This window comes from Pristiophorus japonicus, unplaced genomic scaffold (assembly GCF_044704955.1).
Source record: "Pristiophorus japonicus isolate sPriJap1 unplaced genomic scaffold, sPriJap1.hap1 HAP1_SCAFFOLD_315, whole genome shotgun sequence".
In the NCBI taxonomy this organism is placed as follows: domain Eukaryota; kingdom Metazoa; phylum Chordata; class Chondrichthyes; family Pristiophoridae; genus Pristiophorus; species Pristiophorus japonicus.
In genome coordinates, this window is record NW_027252944.1 from 677,386 (window position 1) to 698,135 (window position 20,750).

Sequence of the window (20,750 nt, forward strand, 5' to 3'; positions counted from 1 at the left end):
AGGTTTCAGTCGGTAAGGGAGCGCTAGTCGATCGAAAAGGGTTACAGGTTCATATGTGATAAGATTTTTATTGTTTTTAATTCGGAAGGGGTTCTTATGTGATAACAGTACAGAAAAAAAAAGAAAGCACAATCGATCAAAGAGTTTGGGTACGGAACCATAAGTTTTATCAGTTTTTTTTATTCGGATAAGTTAAGGACTCGGTCTGTAATGGCGTACAACGCAGACTGAAAATATTGTTTGTTGTCCTTTTGATACTGTTGTGTGCAATACCTTTGTGAGAGATTGCTATTAGAGAAACGGGAAGAGTCACTAGGGAAAGTTGTGATTCGGGGAAAAAAACACCACAAGGATTGATTAAGAAAAGAAACAGTAACTGATTGATCAACTACGGTTGGTTCGTGCCAACATATCTCACACACCCAGACTGAGCCCGAATTAAGAGCCTTCTCAGGCCACGTAACGGCCAGGAGAAGTGGGCGTAGAGAACTCGGTTGGCCGAAAGGATTGTGAGATCAGAAACTGTGGAAAATCTTAATCATCCAGAATGGGTGCCGGAGCAAGTTAAAACACCACAAAAGGCACACCAGCCTATGTCAGGCTCCAGAATTATGGTCAGTCTTCAATTGACCAAAGAAACAAAAACGGTAAAGTGGACTAAGGGTGAAAACAGGCCATTTCCACCCGATGGTTCATTTAATTTAGAGGGAACAACATGTCTAGAGGAGTGTCTTGTAAACAGAGATCCAGGGAGAAAAAAAAAGGAAAGTAATAGAAAAGGCCTGGGTTCCGATTCTTCAAGCCCATGTAAAATTAACAGAGGAAGTAAAACAAATGTAAAAAAAAAAGAGAAGCTGATAGTGACTTATGGATTAACAAAAAAAATAAAGCTAGCCAAAAAAAAAAAGCTTTATTGAATGGAGAGAGACTTTTGTGAATGTCTTGTCTTTGAATGAGAGTGCTTCTGTCTTTTTTCCTTGTGTCTGGAAACCTGTTTGGAAAGGTTGTGGAGCTGCCTGTTTGTTTTAGCTCCACCCACTTTTTCAAACGAAGTGAAGTTTTTTAACCCTTCATAGTGTTGTCCTGCATGTGGGAAGTTTAAGACATTTTAAGTTAGAAGCGCAGGTGTGGATTTATTCGGATGAGAAGTTACGGAGCTTGGAAATGCACAAAGGATAGGTTTGTTGAGACATGGTCCCGGTGGTTAAAAGTTGTAATGACTTTTTTTTTTTTAAAGCCTTTGTGGGTCTCTCGAGGTGCAGGCTGGGGGAGTACACTCTCATTGTCCTTGGTGTACAATCTTGGTACAAAAGCTTCTAGCTCAGTCAGAGGATTTGTTTTTTTTGATAAAGAGTGGCAGTACAATAGTTGAATTGGGATTTTGAGATATTTCAGGTGATCTCCTTGATCAACATTTTGGGTGTTTTGGAAAAATCTTGGGTTTGGAAGCCTTTTAATAAGATTATAAAACAAGTACTTTACATTCTGTGATCTGGGAATCTCTATAAGCATAAATGATAAGTCCGTGTAACACACCGATTCTTCCGGTACAGAAGCCCAATAGTGACAAATGGAGGTTTGTCAATGACCGACGAGCTGTGACTGAATCTACCATATTCTCACAATGCTTAAAGAAGGATTTGGAATTAAGTATCCCGGAATGCTTTCCAGAGTCTTAAGCAGTCCCTTACTTCAGCACCAGCTTTGGGATTACCAGATTACACTAAGCTATTCAACTTATTTGTGCATCACAAGTCGGGTTTTGCACAATCTGTTTTGACTCAGTTACATGGGGACAGGCAGCGACCAGGAGCATATTTCAGTACCCAACTAGACCCAGTGGCACGCGGACTACCAGGATGTCTTCCTTCGTTGGCAACAGCTTATTATACTATGCAACAGGCTCAGATAATAACTCTAAATCATCAGACCATTTTGTATATCCCACACTCTGTCGAGATTTTACTTACTAAAGGTGCCACCCAACACCTAACCTCCGCAAGAACCACTAAATACGAGGTCGAACTGTTATCAAATCCGAACCATATCATCAAAAGATGCACTACCTTAAATCCAGCCACTCTACTCCCCACGGAAGACGACGGCAAACCCCATTCATTGAAATGGTAACCGAATTAGTGACTAAACCACGTATCTATTTAACAGATGTACCAATGTGTAACCCTGATCTAGTGTACTTTGTTGACGGATCAGCCCTACGAAATGATAGGGGCCAACCTAGAGCGGCTTATGCAATTGTAACTCAGTTTAATGTTGTCGAAACAGCCTCTCTTCGAGACTCCTTTTCAGCCCAACAAGCCGAATTGTTTGCGTTAACTCGAGCCTGTATTCTGGCTGAAGGACAAACAGTTAATATCTACACTGACTCCAGGTATGCTTTTGGGGTATCACATGACTATGGACAAATTTGGAAGATTCGCGGGTACCTGACTTCTTCAGGAACCCCTATCAAAAATGCAGAACAAGTGGAAAATCTCCTGCGAGCCATTCAATGCCCTTTAAAACTCGCCATTATCAAATGCCAAGCACATACAGGCCAGTCGAATGAGGTGGCACTTGGGAACGCCAGAGCTGATAATGTAGCTAAGTCAGCAGCTCTGTCAAAAGGGGGGATGCAGGTGTCATTGTTCCCACGAAGGAAAAATAATTGCTCAGACCCGCCACCCACTATTAAAGATGTGCTGACCTTTCAGACACAGGCCAGTACGGAGGAGGAGACAGACCCACCACCCACTATTAAAGATGTGCTGACCTTTCAGACACAGGCCAGTACGGAGGAGGTGGTGACCTGGACGAAGGATCAATGTTATAAAAATCCAGAAGGAATATGGGTTCACCATGACGGCCGCGTGGTGGCCCCTAGATCCTTACTTCCATGGATTGCCCGATGTGTTCATACATTCACACATGCAGGCAAAGGGGGATTGGCTGATTATATTTTGGAAACTTGGTATGCACCAGGTATTTCGGCAATTGCAAAACAAATCTGTGAAAATTGTGTTACCTGTCAGACAATGAATCCGGGTAAGACGGAAAAAGTAGAATCTGCCTCCCACCCAAATCCAGTCGGGCCTTTTGCACATTTACAAATGGATTTTATTGAATTACCGATGTGTATGGGATTCAAGTATGTATTAGTTATTGTAGATGTGTTCTCTAGATGGATTGAAGCCTTTCCATGTAAAAAGGCCGATGCCACTACTGTTGCTAAATGTTTGTTAAAAGAAATTGTACCGCGCTTCGGAATCCCTGCTAAGCTTTCTAGTGATAACGGGTCACATTTCACGGGACCTGTCATAAGAGAAATGTGTAAAGCTTTACAGATTAATCAACGTTTTCATTGCAGTTATCATCCACAATCAGCTGGACTTGTTGAAAGATATAATGGAATGCTTAAAGATAAGCTGGCAAAACTATGCAATGACACTGGACTGAAATGGACAGAACTGCTGCCCTTAGCTTTGATGGTAATGCGATCTGCAACCAACAGAACAACAGGCTTGTCACCACATGAGATAGTTATGGGACGTCCCCAACGACTACCTTTTACAGCACCATTTACTGCAAAACAGATGGACATCCACAAAATGGAGGAAAATATGTTGAATTATTGTATTGCACTAACCAAATGTATTTCCAGCTTTCATTCACAGGTAAAGGAAGCTCAAGTCAAGCCAGCGGAAGGGAAGTGTCATAACCTGGAGCCAGGGGAATTCGTTTACATCAAGATTTTTAAAAGGAAAAGCAGTCTACAGCCAAGATTCGAAGGACCATACCAGATCTTGCTGGCGACCAATACTGCAATCAAGGTAAAGGAAAGACCAACATGGATCCACGCATCCCATTGCAAACGGGCACCCAACCAGGAGGAAGGGACGAAGGATTCAGAGGAACAGAAAAAGGAAGACTGAATATGGAACTGTATGGACTATGGGGACTGATGGTGCTGGGCTTGACAGGGTTTTACTTCACATTATTGATTACACCAGGGGTACAGACCCACCACCGAAGGGAATTGCACATAAACGTATTTATGGCACTGAGTCATAGGTAAGCTCAAGAAAGAAACTTGTCGAGTTGTTGGATATGTTCCCATGTACCTGTCCACTCCAGGGGGGTATTCCCCTGAGATCTGTCCCCTTTAACGAATCAGAAATGGTAGAATGGTTGACAGTGCAAAATAGGACAAAACTAACAAAGGGGCCAGAAACGAAGGAGCAAACAGAATGGAGGTCGGCAGGGTATAAACTTATAGCCTTCCAGTGATGGTACCAGCCCAATTATGATAATAACCATCAGCCTCCCTTCCTAAGCATTACTCCCAGAATAAGAAATCCTGAAGGTATAATATGCCTTGTGAGTAATGAAACTAAAGAAATGGAAATGGAGAGACTGTACAAGATCAGAATGGATTGAGTTGTCCTTGTGAAGGACAAAATGGGGGAATGTGGAAATGTATTTTTATCTAAGCTGATACCATACGGTATTTGTGTGCCTTTTGATTAAAATGGAGTCCTGGCCCTTCCAGAACTTTCTGCATCTTAGCAGCCAGCTTGCATAAACAGCTAAACCTGCTGTTAGATGGCTGATGGTTATCAGACAGCTAGGAGACAAGTCATGCTGAGACAAGTAACCCCCCATGGTGCTCTCCTATTGTCTACACTACAGGAGTTCCATGTCACCCCACCCTTATCTTCTAGCCATTATCTCTTTCCTTTACCTCATCCATTTGAAGCAAACAGGTAAACTGACCAGGAAATTGGATAATCCTGACACAATACAAGACAGGTGATAGCCCATTACCTATGACTCATGGAGTAATGGCCGTTTGGCTTTCTGATAACCCTGACAAAAGGAAATATCTCGATACCATGTCAGGACCAGGATATAGTAATTAACTCTTTATCTGTATTCACTGACTGTGAGACAGAGCAATACACAGGGAGAGGCCAGAACTTGGGTTTTACTGTATAAATATCTTGTGAAGCTGTACCATTGCGGAGGTTTCATTTTGCCCTTGACTGAGTGAAACCTACCCCTTGCGAGCAAGTAAATTAAAAGGGAAACTTCTATCCGAGCTGTAAGTGTCGGAGTCATTCTTTTCGGAGGTCGAGATTTCGACAAGTGGAGAGTGTCTCGGGGGGAGGGGAGAGTGTCCCGAGGAGAGGGGAGGGGAGAGTTTCCCGGGGGGAGGGGAGAGTGTCCCGGGGGGAGGGGAGAGTGTATCGGGGGGAAGGGAGAGTGTCCCGAGGGGAGGGGAGATTGTCCCAGGGGGAGAGGAGAGTGTCTCAGGGGGAGCGGAGCGTGTCCCGGGGGAGGGGAGGGGAGAGTGTCCCGGGGGGAGCGGAGAGTGTCTCGGGGGGAGGGGAGGGGAGAGTGTCCCGGGGGGGAGGGGAGAGTATCCCGGGGGGAGGGAAGACTGTCTCGGGGGGAGTCTCGGGGGGAGGGGAGAGTGTCTCGGGGGTAAGGGAGAGTGTCCCGGGAGGAGGGGAGAGGGTCTCAGGGGGAGGGGAGAGTGTCCCAGGGGGAGGGGACAGTGTCTCGGGGGGAGGGGAGGGGAGAGTGTCCCGGGTGGGAGGGGAGAGTATCCCGGGGGGAGGGGAGACTGTCTCGGGGGGAGTCTCGGGGGGAGGGGAGAGTGTCCCGGGGGGAGGGGAGAGTGTCCCGGGAGGAGGGGAGAGGGTCTCAGGGGGAGGGGAGAGTGTCCCAGTGGGAGGGGAGAGTGTCCCAGGGGGAGGTGAGAGTGTCCGGGGGGGAGGGGAGAGTGTCCCGAGAGGAGGGGAGAGTGTCACGGGGGGAGGGGAGAGTGTCCCGGGGGGAGGCGAGAGTGTCCCGCGGGGAAGGGAGAGTGTCCCGGGGGGTGGGGAGAGTGTCCCGGGGGTTGTGACGAGTGTCTCGGGGGGAGGGGAGTGTGTCTCTGGGGGAGGGGAGAGTGTCCCGGGGGGAGGGGAGAATGTCCCGGGGGGAGGGGAGAGTGTCTCGGGTGGAGGGGGGAGTGTCTCGCGGGGAGGGGCGAGTGTCTCGGGGGAGGGGAGAGTGTCTCGGGTGGAGGGGAGCGTGTCTCGGGGGGAGGGGGGAGTGACTCGAGGGGAGGGGACAGTGTCTCGGGGGGAGGGGAGAGTGTCCCGAGGGGAGGGGAGAGTGATCCGGGGGGAGGGATGAGTGTCCCGGGGGGAGGGGAGAGTGTCTCGGGGGAGGGGAGAGTGTCTCAGGGGGAGGGGAGAGTGTCTCAGGGTGAGGGGAGAGTGTCTCAGGGGGAGGAGAGAGGGTCACGGGGGGAGGGGAGAGTGTCTCGGGGGGAGGGGAGAGTGTCTCGGGGGGAGGGGAGAGTGCCTCGGGGGGAGGTGAGAGTGTCTCGGGGGGAGAGGAGAGTGTCTCGGGGGGAGGGGAGAGTGTCTCGAGTTGAGTGGAGAGTGTCTCGGGGGAGGGGAGAGTGTCTCGGGGGGAGGAGAGAGTGTCTCTGGGGGGAGGGGAGAGTGTCTCGGGGGGAGGAGAGAGTGTCTCGGGGGAGGGGAGAGTGTCTCAGGGGGAGGGGAGAGTGTCCCGGGGGGAGGGGGGAGTGTCACGTGGGGAGCGGAGAGTGTCTCAGGGGGAGGGGTGAGTGTCCCGAGGGGAGGGGATAGTGTCCCGGGGGGAGGGGAGAGTGTCCCGAGGGGAGGGGACAGTGTCCCGGGGGAAGGGAGAGTGTCCCGGGGGGAGGGGAGAGTGTCCCGAGAGGAGTGGAGAGTGTCTCGGGGGGAGGGGAGAGTGTCCCGGGGGGAGGGGAGAGTGTCTCGGGGGGAGGGGAGAGTGTCCCGGTGGGAGGGGAGAGTGTCTCGGGGGAGGGGAGAGTGTCTCGGGGGGAGGAGAGAGTATCTCAGGGGGAGGGGAGAGTGTCTCGTGGGGAGGGGAGAGTGTCTCGGGGGGAGGGAAGAGTGTCTCGGGGTGAGGGGAGAGTGTCTCGGGTGGGGGGGGAGAGTGTCTCGGGGGGAGAGGAGAGTGTCTCGTGGGGGAGGGGAGAGTGTCTCCGGGGGAGGGGAGAGTTTCTCGGGGAGAGGGGAGAGTGTCTCGGGGGGAGGGGAGAGTGTCTCGGCGGAGGGGAGTGTGTCTCAGGGGGACGGGAGAGTGTCTCGGGGGGAGGGGAGAGTGTCTCGGGGGGAGGGGAGAGTGTCTCGGGGGGAGGGGAGGGGAGAGTGTCTCGGGCGGAGGGGAGTGGAGAGTGTCTCGGGAGGAGTGGAGGGTAGTGTGTCCCGGGGGGAGGGGAGGGGAGAGTGTCACGGGGGGAGGGGAGGGGAGAGTGTCCCGGGGGGAGGGGAGCGGTGAGTGTCCCGGGGGGAGGGGAGGGGAGTGTGTTCCGGTGGGAGGGGAGGGGAGAGTGTCCCGAGGCGAGGGGAGAGTGTCACGAGGTGAGGGGTGAGTGTCCAGGGAGAGGGGAGAGTGTCCCCGGGGGAGGGGAGAGTGTCTCGGGGGGAGGGGAGAGTGTCCCTGGAGGAGGGGATAGTGTCCCGGGGGGAGGGGAGAGTGTCCCGAGGGGAGGGGAGAGTGTCCCGGGGGGAAGGGAGTGTGTCCCGAGGGGAGGGGAGAGTGTCCCGGCGGGAAGGGAGAGTGTCCCGGGGGGAGGGCAGAGTGTCCCGAGGGGAGGGGAGAGTGTCTTGGGGTGAGGGGAGAGTGTCCCGGGGGGAGGGGAGAGTGTCTCGGGGGAGGGGAGAGTGTCTCGGGGGGAGGAGAGAGTGTCTCAGGGGGAGGGGAGAGTGTTTGGGGGGGAGGGGAGAGTGTCTCGGTGGGAGGGGAGAGGGTCTCGGGGTGAGGGGAGAGTGTCCCGGGGGTAGGGGAGGGGAGAGTGTCCCGGGGGGAGGGGAGGGGAGAGTGTGTCGCGGGGAGGGGAGTGGAGAGTGTCTCGGGGGGAGGGGAGCGGAGAGTGTCCCGGGGGGAGGGGAGGGGAGAGTGTCCCGGGGGGAGGGGAGGGGAGAGGGTCCCGGGGGGAGGGGAGAGTATCTTGGGGGAAGGGGAGGGGAGAGTGTCCCGGGGGAGAGGGAAGAGTGTCCCGGGGGGAGGGGAGAGTCTTTCGGGGGGAGGGGAAAGTGTCCCGGGAGGAGGGAGACTGTCCCGGGTGGAGGGGATAGTGTCCCGGGGGGAGGGGAGTGTGTCTCGGGGGGGTGGGAGGGGAGAGTGTCCCGAGGTGAGGGGAGGGGAGAGTGTCCCGGGGGGAGGGGAGAGTGTCCCGGGGGGAGGGGAGAGTGTCTCGGGGGGAGGGGAGAGTGTCTCGGGGGGAGGGGTGAGTGTCCCGGTGGGAGGGGAGGGGAGAGTGTCCCGGGGGGAGGGGAGAGTATCTTGGGGGAAGGGGAGGGGAGAGTGTCCCGGGGGGAGGGGAGAGTGTCCCGGGGGAGGGGAGAGTATCCCGGGGGGAGGGGAGAGTGTCCCGGGGGGAGGGGAGAGTATCTTGGGAGAAGGGGAGGGGAGAGTGTCCCGGGGGGAGGGGAGAGTGTCCCGGGGGGAGGGGAGAGTATCTTGGGGGAAGGGGAGGGGAGAGTGTCCCGGGGGGAGGGGAGAGTGTCCCGGGGGGAGGGGAGAGTATCTTGGGGGAAGGGGAGGGGAGAGTGTCCTGGGGGGAGGGGAGAGTGTCCCGGGGGAGGGGAGAGTATCCCGGGGGGAGGGGAGAGTGTCCCGGGGGGAGGGGAGAGTGACTCGGGTGGAGGGGAGAGTGTCCCGGGTGGAGGGGACTGTACCTCGGGGGGAGGGGAGAGTGTCTTGGGGGGAGGGGAGAGTGTCTCGTGGTGAGGGGAGAGTGTCTCAGGAGGAGGGGATAGTGTCCCAGGGGGAGTGTCCCGGGGGGAGGGGAGAGTGTCTCAGGCGGAGGGGAGAGTGTCCCGAGGGGAGGGCAGAGTGTCTCAGGGGGAGGGGATAGTGTCCCGAGGGGAGGGCAGAGTGTCTCAGGGGGAGGGGAGAGTGTCCCGAGGGGAGGGGAGAGTGTCCCGAGGGGAGGGGATAGTGTCCCGGGGGGAGGGGAGATTGTCTCGGGGGGAGGAGAGAGTGTCTCGTGGTGAGGGGAGAGTGTCTCGGGGGGAGGGGATAGTGTCACGGGGGGAGGGGAGAGTGTCTCGGGGGGAGGGGAGAGTGTCTCAGGGGGAGGGGAGAGTGTCTCGGGGGGAGGGGAGAGTGTCTCGGGGGGAGGGGAGAGTGTCCCTTGGTGAGGGGAGAGTGTCTCGGGGGAAGGGGAGAGTGTCTCGGGGGGAGGGGATAGTGTCACGGGGGGAGGGGAGAGTGTCTCGGGGGGAGGGGAGAGTGTCCCGGGGGGAGGGGAGAGTGTCCCGGGGGGAGGGGAGAGGGTCTCAGGGGGAGGGGAGAGTGTCCCATGGGGAGGGGAGAGTGTCCCAGGGGGAGGGGAGAGTGTCCGGGGGGGAAGGGAGAGTGTCCCGAGAGGAGGGGAGAGTGTCACGGGGGGAGGGGAGAGAGTCCCGGGGGGAGGCGAGAGTGTCCCGCGGGGAAGGGAGAGTGTCCCGGGGGGTGGGGAGAGTGTCCCGGGGGGAGGAGAGAATGTCCCGGGGGGAGGGGAGAGTGTCTCGGGGGGAGGAGAGAATGTCCCGGGGGGAGGGGAGAGTGTCCCGGGGGGAGGAGAGAATGTCCCGGGGGGAGGGGAGAGTGTCTCGGGGGGAGGGGAGAGTGTCCCGGGGGGAGGAGAGAGTGTCTCAGGGGGAGGGGAGAGTGTCTCGGGGGGAGGGGGGAGTGTCTCGCGTGGAGGGGCGAGTGTCTCGGGGGGAGGGGGGAGTGTCTCGGGGGGAGGGGAGAGTGTCCCTAGGGGAGGGGAGAGTGATCCGGGGGCAGGGATGAGTGTCCCGGGGGGAGGGGAGAGTGTCTCGGGGGGAGTGGAGAGTGTCCCGAGGGGAGGGGAGGGTGTCTCAGGGGGACGGGAGAGTGTCCCGAGGGGAGGGGAGAGTGTCCCGGTGGGAGGGGAGAGTGTCCCGAGGGGAAGGGAGAGTGTCCCGGGGGGAGGGGAGAGTGTCCCGGGGGGAAGGGAGAGTGTCCCAGGGGGAGGGTAGAGTGTCTCGGGGGAGGGGAGTGTGTCTCAGGTGGAGGGGAGAGTGTCTCAGGGGGAGGGGAGAGTGTCTCAGGGGGAGGAGAGAGTGTCTCGGGGGAGGGGAGAGTGTCTCGGGGGGAGGCAGAGTGTCCCAGGGGGAGGGTAGATTGTCTCGGGGGGAGGAGAGAGTGTCTCGGGGGAGGGGAGAGTGCCTCGGGGGGAGGTGAGAGTGTCTCGGGGGGAGGAGAGAGTGTCTCGGGGGGAGGGGAGAGTGTCTCGGGGGGAGGGGAGAGTGTCTCTGGGGGGAGAGGAGAGTGTCTCGGGGGGAGGGATGAGTGTCCCGGGGGGAGGGGAGAGTGTCTCGGGGGAGGGGACAGTGTCTCAGGGGGAAGGGAGAGTGTCTCAGGGGGAGGGAAGAGTGTCTCAGGGGGAGGAGAGAGGGTCACGGGGGGAGGGGAGATTGTCTCGGGGGGAGGGGAGAGTGTCTCGGGGGGAGGGGAGAGTGCCTCGGGGGGAGGTGAGAGTGTCTCGGGGGGAGGGGAGAGTGTCTCGGGGGGAGGGGAGAGTGTCTCGAGTTGAGGGGAGAGTGTACCGAGGGGAGGGGAGAGTGTCCCGGCGGGAGGGGAGAGTGTCCCGAGGGGAGGGGAGAGTGTCCCGGGGGGAGGGGAGAGTGTCCCGTGGGAAAGGGAGAGTGTCCCAGGGGGAGGGTAGAGTGTCTTGGGTGAGGGGAGTGTGTCTCAGGGGGAGGGGAGTGTGTCTCAGGGGGAGGGGAGAGTGTCTCGGGTGGAGGGGGGAGTGTCTCGCGGGGAGGGGCGAGTGTCTCGGGGGAGGGGAGAGTGTCTCACGTGGAGGGGAGCGTGTCTCGGGGGGAGGGGGGAGTGTCTCGAGGGGAGGGGACAGTGTCTCGGGGGGAGGGGAGAGTGTCCCGAGGGGAGGGGAGAGTGATCCGGGGGGAGGGATGAGTGTCCCGGGGGGAGGGGAGAGTGTCTCGGGGGAGGGGAGAGGGTCTCAGGGGGAGGGGAGAGTGTCTCAGGGGGAGGAGAGAGGGTCACGGGGGGAGGGGAGAGTGTCTCGGGGGGAGGGGAGAGTGTCTCGGGGGGAGGGGAGAGTGCCTCGGGGGGAGGTGAGAGTGTCTCGGTGGGAGGGGAGAGTGTCTCGGGGGGAGGAGAGAGTGTCTCTGGGGGGAGGGGAGAGTGTCTCGGGGGGAGGAGAGAGTGTCTCGGGGGAGGGTAGAGTGTCTCAGGGGGAGGGGAGAGTGTCCCGGGGGGAGGGGGGAGTGTCACGTGGGGAGCGGAGAGTGTCTCAGGGGGAGGGGTGAGTGTCCCGAGGGGAGGGGATAGTGTCCCGGGGGGAGGGGAGAGTGTCCCGAGGAAAGGGGACAGTGTCCCGGGGGGAAGGGAGAGTGTCTCGGCGGAGGGGAGTGTGTCTCAGGGGGAGGGGAGAGTGTCTCGGGGGGAGCGGAGAGTGTCTCGGGGGGAGGGGAGAGTGTCTCGGGGGGAGGGGAGGGGAGAGTGTCTCGGGGGGAGGGGAGTGGAGAGTGTCTCGGGAGGAGTGGAGGGTAGTGTGTCCCGGGGGGAGGGTAGGGGAGAGTGTCGCGGGGGGAGGGGAGGGGAGAGTGTCCCGGGGGGAGGGGAGCGGTGAGTGTCCCGGGGGGAGGTGAGGGGAGTGTGTTCCGGTGGGAGGGGAGGGGAGAGTGTCACAAGGTGAGGGGTGAGTGTCCAGGGAGAGGGGAGAGTGTCCCCGGGGGAGGGGAGAGTGTCCCGAGGGGAGGGGATAGTGTCCCGGGGGGAGGGGAGAGTGTCCCGAGGGGAGGGGACAGTGTCCCGGGGGGAAGGGAGAGTGTCTCGGCGGAGGGGAGTGTGTCTCAGGGGGAGGGGAGAGTGTCTCGGGGGGAGGGGAGAGTGTCTCGGGGGGAGGAGAGAGTGTCCCGAGAGGAGTGGAGAGTGTCTCGGGGGGAGGGGAGAGTGTCCCGGGGGGAGGAGAGAGTGTCTCGGGGGGAGGGGAGAGTGTCCCGAGAGGAGTGGAGAGTGTCTCGGGGGGAGGGGAGAGTGTCCCGGGGGGAGGAGAGAGTGTCTCGGGGGGAGGGGAGAGTGTCCCGGTGGGAGGGGAGAGTGTCTCGGGGGAGGGGAGAGTGTCTCGGGGGGAGGAGAGAGTATCTCAGGGGGAGGGGAGAGTGTCTCGTGGGGAGGGGAGAGTGTCTCGGGGGGAGGGAAGAGTGTCTCGGGGTGAGGGGAGAGTGTCTCGGGGGGAGGGGAGAGTGTCTCGGGGGGAGGGGAGAGTGTCTCGTGGGGGAGGGGAGAGTGTCTCGGAGGGAGGGGAGAGTTTCTCGGGGAGAGGGGAGAGTGTCTCGGGGTAGGGGAGAGTGTCTCGGGGGAGGGGAGTGTGTCTCAGGGGGAGGGGAGAGTGTCTCGGGGGGAGGGGAGAGTGTCTCGGGCGGAGGGGAGAGTGTCTCGGGGGGAGGAGAGAGGGTCACGGGGGGAGGGGAGAGTGTCTCGGGGGGAGGGGAGAGTGTCTCGGGGGGAGGGGAGAGTGCCTCGGGGGGAGGTGAGAGTGTCTCGGTGGGAGGGGAGAGTGTCTCTGGGGGAGGAGAGAGTGTCTCTGGGGGGAGGGGAGAGTGTCTCGGGGGGAGGAGAGAGTGTCTCGGGGGAGGGTAGAGTGTCTCAGGGGGAGGGGAGAGTGTCCCGGGGGGAGGGGGGAGTGTCACGTGGGGAGCGGAGAGTGTCTCAGGGGGAGGGGTGAGTGTCCCGAGGGGAGGGGATAGTGTCCCGGGGGGAGGGGAGAGTGTCCCGAGGAAAGGGGACAGTGTCCCGGGGGGAAGGGAGAGTGTCTCGGCGGAGGGGAGTGTGTCTCAGGGGGAGGGGAGAGTGTTTCGGGGGGAGCGGAGAGTGTCTCGGGGGGAGGGGAGAGTGTCTCGGGGGGAGGGGAGGGGAGAGTGTCTCGGGGGGAGGGGAGTGGAGAGTGTCTCGGGAGGAGTGGAGGGTAGTGTGTCCCGGGGGGAGGGGAGGGGAGAGTGTCGCGGGGGGAGGGGAGGGGAGAGTGTCCCGGGGGGAGGGGAGCGGTGAGTGTCCCGGGGGGAGGTGAGGGGAGTGTGTTCCGGTGGGAGGGGAGGGGAGAGTGTCACAAGGTGAGGGGTGAGTGTCCAGGGAGAGGGGAGAGTGTCCCCGGGGGAGGGGAGAGTGTCCCGAGGGGAGGGGATAGTGTCCCGGGGGGAGGGGAGAGTGTCCCGAGGGGAGGGGACAGTGTCCCGGGGGGAAGGGAGAGTGTCTCGGCGGAGGGGAGTGTGTCTCAGGGGGAGGGGAGAGTGTCTCGGGGGGAGGGGAGAGTGTCTCGGGGGGAGGAGAGAGTGTCCCGAGAGGAGTGGAGAGTGTCTCGGGGGGAGGGGAGAGTGTCCCGGGGGGAGGAGAGAGTGTCTCGGGGGGAGGGGAGAGTGTCCCGAGAGGAGTGGAGAGTGTCTCGGGGGGAGGGGAGAGTGTCCCGGGGGGAGGAGAGAGTGTCTCGGGGGGAGGGGAGAGTGTCCCGGTGGGAGGGGAGAGTGTCTCGGGGGAGGGGAGAGTGTCTCGGGGGGAGGAGAGAGTATCTCAGGGGGAGGGGAGAGTGTCTCGTGGGGAGGGGAGAGTGTCTCGGGGGGAGGGAAGAGTGTCTCGGGGTGAGGGGAGAGTGTCTCGGGGGGAGGGGAGAGTGTCTCGGGGGGAGGGGAGAGTGTCTCGTGGGGGAGGGGAGAGTGTCTCGAGGGGAGGGGAGAGTTTCTCGGGGAGAGGGGAGAGTGTCTCGGGGGGAGGGGAGAGTGTCTCGGGGGAGGGGAGTGTGTCTCAGGGGGAGGGGAGAGTGTCTCGGGGGGAGGGGAGAGTGTCTCGGGGGGAGGGGAGAGTGTCTCGGGGGGAGGGGAGAGTGTCCCGAGGGGAGGGCAGAGTGTCTCAGGGGGAGGGGTGAGTGTCCCGAGGGGAGGGGATAGTGTCCCGGGGGGAGGGGAGATTGTCTCGGGGGGAGGAGAGAGTGTCTCGTGGTGAGGGGAGAGTGTCTCAGGGGGAGGGGAGAGTGTCTCGGGGGGAGGGGAGAGTGTCTCGGGGGGAGGGGAGAGTGTCCCGTGGTGAGGGGAGAGTGTCTCGGGGGGAGGGGATAGTGTCACGGGGGGAGGGGAGAGTGTCTCGGGGGGAGGGGAGTGTGTCCCGGGGGGAGGGGAGAGTGTCCCGGGGGGAGGGGAGAGGGTCTCAGGGGGAGGGGAGAGTGTCCCGGGGGGAGGGGAGAGTGTCCGGGGGGGGAAGGGAGAGTGTCCCGAGAGGAGGGGAGAGTGTCACGGGGGGAGGGGAGAGAGTCCCGGGGGGAGGCGAGAGTGTCCCGCGGGGAAGGGAGAGTGTCCCGGGGGGTGGGGAGAGTGTCCCGGGGGGAGGGGAGAGTGTCCCGGGGGGAGGGGAGAGTGTCTCGGGGGGAGGGGAGAGTGTCCCGGGGGGAGGGGAGAGTGTCTCAGGGGGAGGAGAGAGTGTCCCGGGGGGAGGGGAGAGTGTCTCAGGGGGAGTGGAGAGTGTCCCGGGGGGAGGGGAGAGTGTCTCGGGGGGAGGGGAGAGTGTCCCGTGGGGAGGGGAGAGTGTCTCAGGGGGAGGAGAGAGTGTCTCAGGGGGAGGGGAGAGTGTCTCGGGGGGAGGGGGGAGTGTCTCGCGTGGAGGGGCGAGTGTCTCGGGGGGAGGGGGGAGTGTCTCGGGGGGAGGGGAGAGTGTCCCGAGGGGAGGGGAGAGTGATCCGGGGGCAGGGATGAATGTCCCGGGGGGAGGGGAGAGTGTCTCGGGGGGAGTGGAGAGTGTCCCGAGGGGAGGGGAGGGTGTCTCAGGGGGACGGGAGAGTGTCCCGAGGGGAGGGGAGAGTGTCCCGTTGGGAGGGGAGAGTGTCCCGAGGGGAAGGGAGAGTGTCCCGGGGGGAGGGGAGAGTGTCCCGGGGGGAAGGGAGAGTGTCCCAGGGGGAGGGTAGAGTGTCTCGGGGGAGGGGAGTGTGTCTCAGGGGGAGGGGAGAGTGTCTCAGGGGGAGGGGAGAGTGTCTCAGGGGGAGGAGAGAGTGTCTCGGGGGAGGGGAGAGTGTCTCGGGGGGAGGCAGAGTGCCTCGGGGGGAGGTGAGAGTGTCTCGGGGGGAGGGGAGAGTGTCTCGGGGGGAGGGGAGAGTGTCTCTGGGGGGAGAGGAGAGTGTCTCGGGGGGAGGGATGAGTGTCCCGGGGGGAGGGGAGAGTGTCTCGGGGGAGGGGACAGTGTCTCAGGGGGAGGGGAGAGTGTCTCAGGGGGAGGGGAGAGTGTCTCAGGGGGAGGAGAGAGGGTCACGGGGGGAGGGGAGATTGTCTCGAGGGGAGGGGAGAGTGTCTCGGGGGGAGGGCAGAGTGCCTCGGGGGGAGGTGAGAGTGTCTCGGGAGGAGGGGAGAGTGTCTCGGGGGGAGGGGAGAGTGTCTCGAGTTGAGGGGAGAGTGTACCGAGGGGAGGGGAGAGTGTCCCGGGGGGAGGGGAGAGTGTCCCGAGGGGAGGGGAGAGTGTCCCGGGGGGTGGGGAGAGTGTCCCGGGGGGAGGGGAGAGTGTCCCGGGGGGAGGGGAGAGTGTCTCGGGGGGAGGGGAGAGTGTCCCGGGGGGAGGGGAGAGTGTCTCAGGGGGAGGAGAGAGTGTCCCGGGGGGAGGGGAGAGTGTCTCAGGGGGAGTGGAGAGTGTCCCGGGGGGAGGGGAGAGTGTCTCGGGGGGAGGGGAGAGTGTCCCGTGGGGAGGGGAGAGTGTCTCAGGGGGAGGAGAGAGTGTCTCAGGGGGAGGGGAGAGTGTCTCGGGGGGAGGGGGGAGTGTCTCGCGTGGAGGGGCGAGTGTCTCGGGGGGAGGGGGGAGTGTCTCGGGGGGAGGGGAGAGTGTCCCTAGGGGAGGGGAGAGTGATCCGGGGGCAGGGATGAGTGTCCCGGGGGGAGGGGAGAGTGTCTCGGGGGGAGTGGAGAGTGTCCCGAGGGGAGGGGAGGGTGTCTCAGGGGGACGGGAGAGTGTCCCGAGGGGAGGGGAGAGTGTCCCGTTGGGAGGGGAGAGTGTCCCGAGGGGAAGGGAGAGTGTCCCGGGGGGAGGGGAGAGTGTCCCGGGGGGAAGGGAGAGTGTCCCAGGGGGAGGGTAGAGTGTCTCGGGGGAGGGGAGTGTGTCTCAGGGGGAGGGGAGAGTGTCTCAGGGGGAGGGGAGAGTGTCTCAGGGGGAGGAGAGAGTGTCTCGGGGGAGGGGAGAGTGTCTCGGGGGGAGGCAGAGTGCCTCGGGGGGAGGTGAGAGTGTCTCGGGGGGAGGGGAGAGTGTCTCGGGGGGAGGGGAGAGTGTCTCTGGGGGGAGAGGAGAGTGTCTCGGGGGGAGGGATGAGTGTCCCGGGGGGAGGGGAGAGTGTCTCGGGGGAGGGGACAGTGTCTCAGGGGGAGGGGAGAGTGTCTCAGGGGGAGGGGAGAGTGTCTCAGGGGGAGGAGAGAGGGTCACGGGGGGAGGGGAGATTGTCTCGAGGGGAGGGGAGAGTGTCTCTGGGGGGAGAGGAGAGTCTCTCGGGGGGAGGGATGAGTGTCCCGGGGGGAGGGGAGAGTGTCTCGGGGGAGGGGACAGTGTCTCAGGGGGAGGGGAGAGTGTCTCAGGGGGAGGGGAGAGTGTCTCAGGGGGAGGAGAGAGGGTCACGGGGGGAGGGGAGATTGTCTCGAGGGGAGGGGAGAGTGTCTCGGGGGGAGGGGAGAGTGCCTCGGGGGGAGGTGAGAGTGTCTCGGGAGGAGGGGAGAGTGTCTCGGGGGGAGGGGAGAGTGTCTCGAGTTGAGGGGAGAGTGTACCGAGGGGAGGGGAGAGTGTCCCGGGGGGAGGGGAGAGTGTCCCGAGGGGAGGGGAGAGTGTCCCGGGGGGTGGGGAGAGTGTCCCGGGGGGAGGGGAGAGTGTCCCGGGGGGAGGGGAGAGTGTCTCGGGGGGAGGGGAGAGTGTCCCGGGGGGAGGGGAGAGTGTCTCAGGGGGAGGAGAGAGTGTCCCGGGGGGAGGGGAGAGTGTCTCAGGGGGAGTGGAGAGTGTCCCGGGGGGAGGGGAGAGTGTCTCGGGGGGAGGGGAGAGTGTCCCGTGGGGAGGGGAGAGTGTCTCAGGGGGAGGAGAGAGTGTCTCAGGGGGAGGGGAGATTGTCTCGGGGGGAGGGGGGAGTGTCTCGCGTGGAGGGGCGAGTGTCTCGGGGGGAGGGGGGAGTGTCTCGGGGGGAGGGGAGAGTGTCTCGAGGGGAGGGGAGAGTGATCCGGGGGCAGGGATGAGTGTCCCGGGGGTAGGGGAGAGTGTCTCGGGGGGAGTGGAGAGTGTCCCGAGGGGAGGGGAGGGTGTCTCAGGGGGACGGGAGAGTGTCCCGAGGGGAGGGGAGAGTGTCCCGTTGGGAGGGGAGAGTGTCCCGAGGGGAAGGGAGAGTGTCCCGGGGGGAGGGGAGAGTGTCCCGGGGGGAAGGGAGAGTGTCCCAGGGGGAGGGTAGAGTGTCTCGGGGGAGGGGAGTGTGTCTCAGGGGGAGGGGAGAGTGTCTCAGGGGGAGGGGAGAGTGTCTTGGGGGGAGGGGAGAGTGTCTCTGGGGGAGGAGAGAGTGTCTCGGGGGAGGGGAGAGTGTCTCGGGGGGAGGCAGAGTGCCTCGGGGGGAGGTGAGAGTGTCTCGGGGGGAGGGGAGATTGTCTCGGGGGAGGGGAGAGTGTCTCAGGGGGAGGAGAGAGTGTCTCGGGGGAGGGGAGAGTGTCTCGGGGGGAGGCAGAGTGCCTCGGGGGGAGGTGAGAGTGTCTCGGGGGGAGGGGAGAGTGTCTTGGGGGGAGGGGAGAGTGTCTCTGGGGGGAGAGGAGAGTGTCTCGGGGGGAGGGGAGAGTGTCTCGGGGGAGGGGACAGTGTCTCAGGGGGAGGGGAGAGTGTCTCAGGGGGAGGGGAGAGTGTCTCAGGGGGAGGAGAGAGGGTCACGGGGGGAGGGGAGATTGTCTCGAGGGGAGGGGAGAGTGTCTCGGGGGGAGGGGAGAGTGCCTCGGGGGGAGGTGAGAGTGTCTCGGGTGGAGGGGAGAGTGTCTCGGGGGGAGGGGAGAGTGTCTCGAGTTGAGGGGAGAGTGTACCGAGGGGAGGGGAGAGTGTCCCGGGGGGAGGGGAGAGTGTCCCGAGGGGAGGGGAGAGTGTCCCGGGGGGAGGGGAGAGTGTCCCGGGGGGAAGGGAGAGTGTCCCAGGGGGAGGGTAGAGTGTCTCGGGGGAGGGGAGTGTGTCTCAACGGGAGGGGAGAGTGTCTCAGGGGGAGGGGAGAGTGTCTCGGGTGGAGGGGGGAGTGTCTCGCGGGGAGGGGCGAGTGTCTCGGGGGAGGGGAGAGTGTCTCGGGTGGAGGGGAGCGTGTCTCGGGGGGAGGGGGGAGTGTCTCGAGGGGAGGGGACAGTGTCTCGGGGGGAGGGGAGAGTGTCCCGAGGGGAGGGGAGAGTGATCCGGGGGGAGGGATGAGTGTCCCGGGGGGAGGGGAGAGTGTCTCGGGGGAGGGGAGATTGTCTCAGGGGGAGGGGAGAGTGTCTCAGGGGGAGGGGAGAGTGTCTCAGGGGGAGGAGAGAGGGTCACGGGGGGAGGGGAGAGTGTCTCGGGGGGAGGGGAGAGTGTCTCGGGGGGAGGGGAGAGTGTCTCGGGGGGAGGGGAGAGTGCCTCGTGGGGAGGTGAGAGTGTCTCGGGGGGAGGGGAGAGTGTCTCGGGGGGAGGGGAGAGTATCTTGGGGAAGGGGAGGGGAGAGTGTCCCGGGGGGAGGGGTGAGTGTCCCGGGGGGAGGGGAGAGTATCTTGGGGGAAGGGGAGGGGAGAGTGTCCTGGGGGGAGGGGAGAGTATCCCGGGGGGAGGGGAGAGTGTCCCGGGGGGAGGGGAGAGTGACTCGGGTGGAGGGGAGAGTGTCCCGGGTGGAGGGGACTGTGCCTCGGGGGGAGGGGAGAGTGTCTCGGGGGGAGGGGAGAGTGTCTCGTGGTGAGGGGAGAGTGTCTCAGGAGGAGGGGATAGTGTCCCAGGGGGAGTGTCCCGGGGGGAGGGGAGAGTGTCTCAGGCGGAGGGGAGAGTGTCCCGAGGGGAGGGCAGAGTGTCTCAGGGGGAGGGGATAGTGTCCCGAGGGGAGGGCAGAGTGTCTCAGGGGGAGGGGAGAGTGTCCCGAGGGGAGGGGATAGTGTCCCGGGGGGAGGGGAGATTGTCTCGGGGGGAGGAGAGAGTGTCTCGTGGTGAGGGGAGAGTGTCTCGGGTGGAGGGGATAGTGTCACGGGGGGAGGGGAGAGTGTCTCGGGGGGAGGGGAGAGTGTCTCAGGGGGAGGGGAGAGTGTCTCGGGTGGAGGGGAGAGTGTCTCGGAGGGAGGGGAGAGTGTCCCGTGGTGAGGGGAGAGTGTCTCGGGGGGAGGGGAGAGTGTCTCGGGGGGAGGGGATAGTGTCACGGGGGGAGGGGAGAGTGTCTCGGGGGGAGGGGAGAGTGTCCCGGGGGGAGGGGAGAGTGTCCCGGGGGGAGGGGAGAGGGTCTCAGGGGGAGGGGAGAGTGTCCCAGGGGGAGGGGAGAGTGTCCCAGGGGGAGGGGAGAGTGTCCGGGGGGGAAGGGAGAGTGTCCCGAGAGGAGGGGAGAGTGTCACGGGGGGAGGGGAGAGAGTCCCGGGGGGAGGCGAGAGTGTCCCGCGGGGAAGGGAGAGTGTCCCGGGGGGTGGGGAGAGTGTCCCGGGGGGAGGAGAGAATGTCCCGGGGGGAGGGGAGAGTGTCTCGGGGGGAGGAGAGAATGTCCCGGGGGGAGGGGAGAGTGTCCCGGGGGGAGGAGAGAATGTCCCGGGGGGAGGGGAGAGTGTCTCGGGGGGAGGGGAGAGTGTCCCGGGGGGAGGAGAGAGTGTCTCGGGGGGAGTGGAGAGTGTCCCGAGGGGAGGGGAGGGTGTCTCAGGGGGACGGGAGAGTGTCCCGAGGGGAGGGGAGAGTGTCCCGGTGGGAGGGGAGAGTGTACCGAGGGGAAGGGAGAGTGTCCCGGGGGGAGGGGAGAGTGTCCCGGGGGGAAGGGAGAGTGTCCCAGGGGGAGGGTAGAGTGTCTCGGGGGAGGGGAGTGTGTCTCAGGGGGAGGGGAGAGTGTCTCAGGGGGAGGGGAGAGTGTCTCAGGGGGAGGAGAGAGTGTCTCGGGGGAGGGGAGAGTGTCTCGGGGGGAGGCAGAGTGTCCCAGGGGGAGGGTAGAGTGTCTCGGGGGGAGGAGAGAGAGTCTCGGGGGAGGGGAGAGTGCCTCGGGGGGAGGTGAGAGTGTCTCGGGGGGAGGGGAGAGTGTCTCGGGGGGAGGGGAGAGTGTCTCGGGGGGAGGGGAGAGTGTCTCTGGGGGGAGAGGAGAGTGTCTCGGGGGGAGGGATGAGTGTCCCGGGGGGAGGGGAGAGTGTCTCGAGGGAGGGGACAGTGTCTCAGGGGGAAGGGAGAGTGTCTCAGGGGGAGGGGAGAGTGTCTCAGGGGGAGGAGAGAGGGTCACGGGGGGAGGGGAGATTGTCTCGGGGGGAGGGGAGAGTGTCTCGGGGGGAGGGGAGAGTGCCTCGGGGGGAGGTGAGAGTGTCTCGGGGGGAGGGGAGAGTGTCTCGGGGGGAGGGGAGAGTGTCTCGAGTTGAGGGGAGAGTGTACCGAGGGGAGGGGAGAGTGTCCCGGGGGGAGGGGAGAGTGTCCCGAGGAGAGGGGAGAGTGTCCCGGGGGGAGGGGAGAGTGTCCCGGGGGGAAGGGAGAGTGTCCCAGGGGGAGGGTAGAGTGTCTCGGGGGAGGGGAGTGTGTCTCAGGGGGAGGGG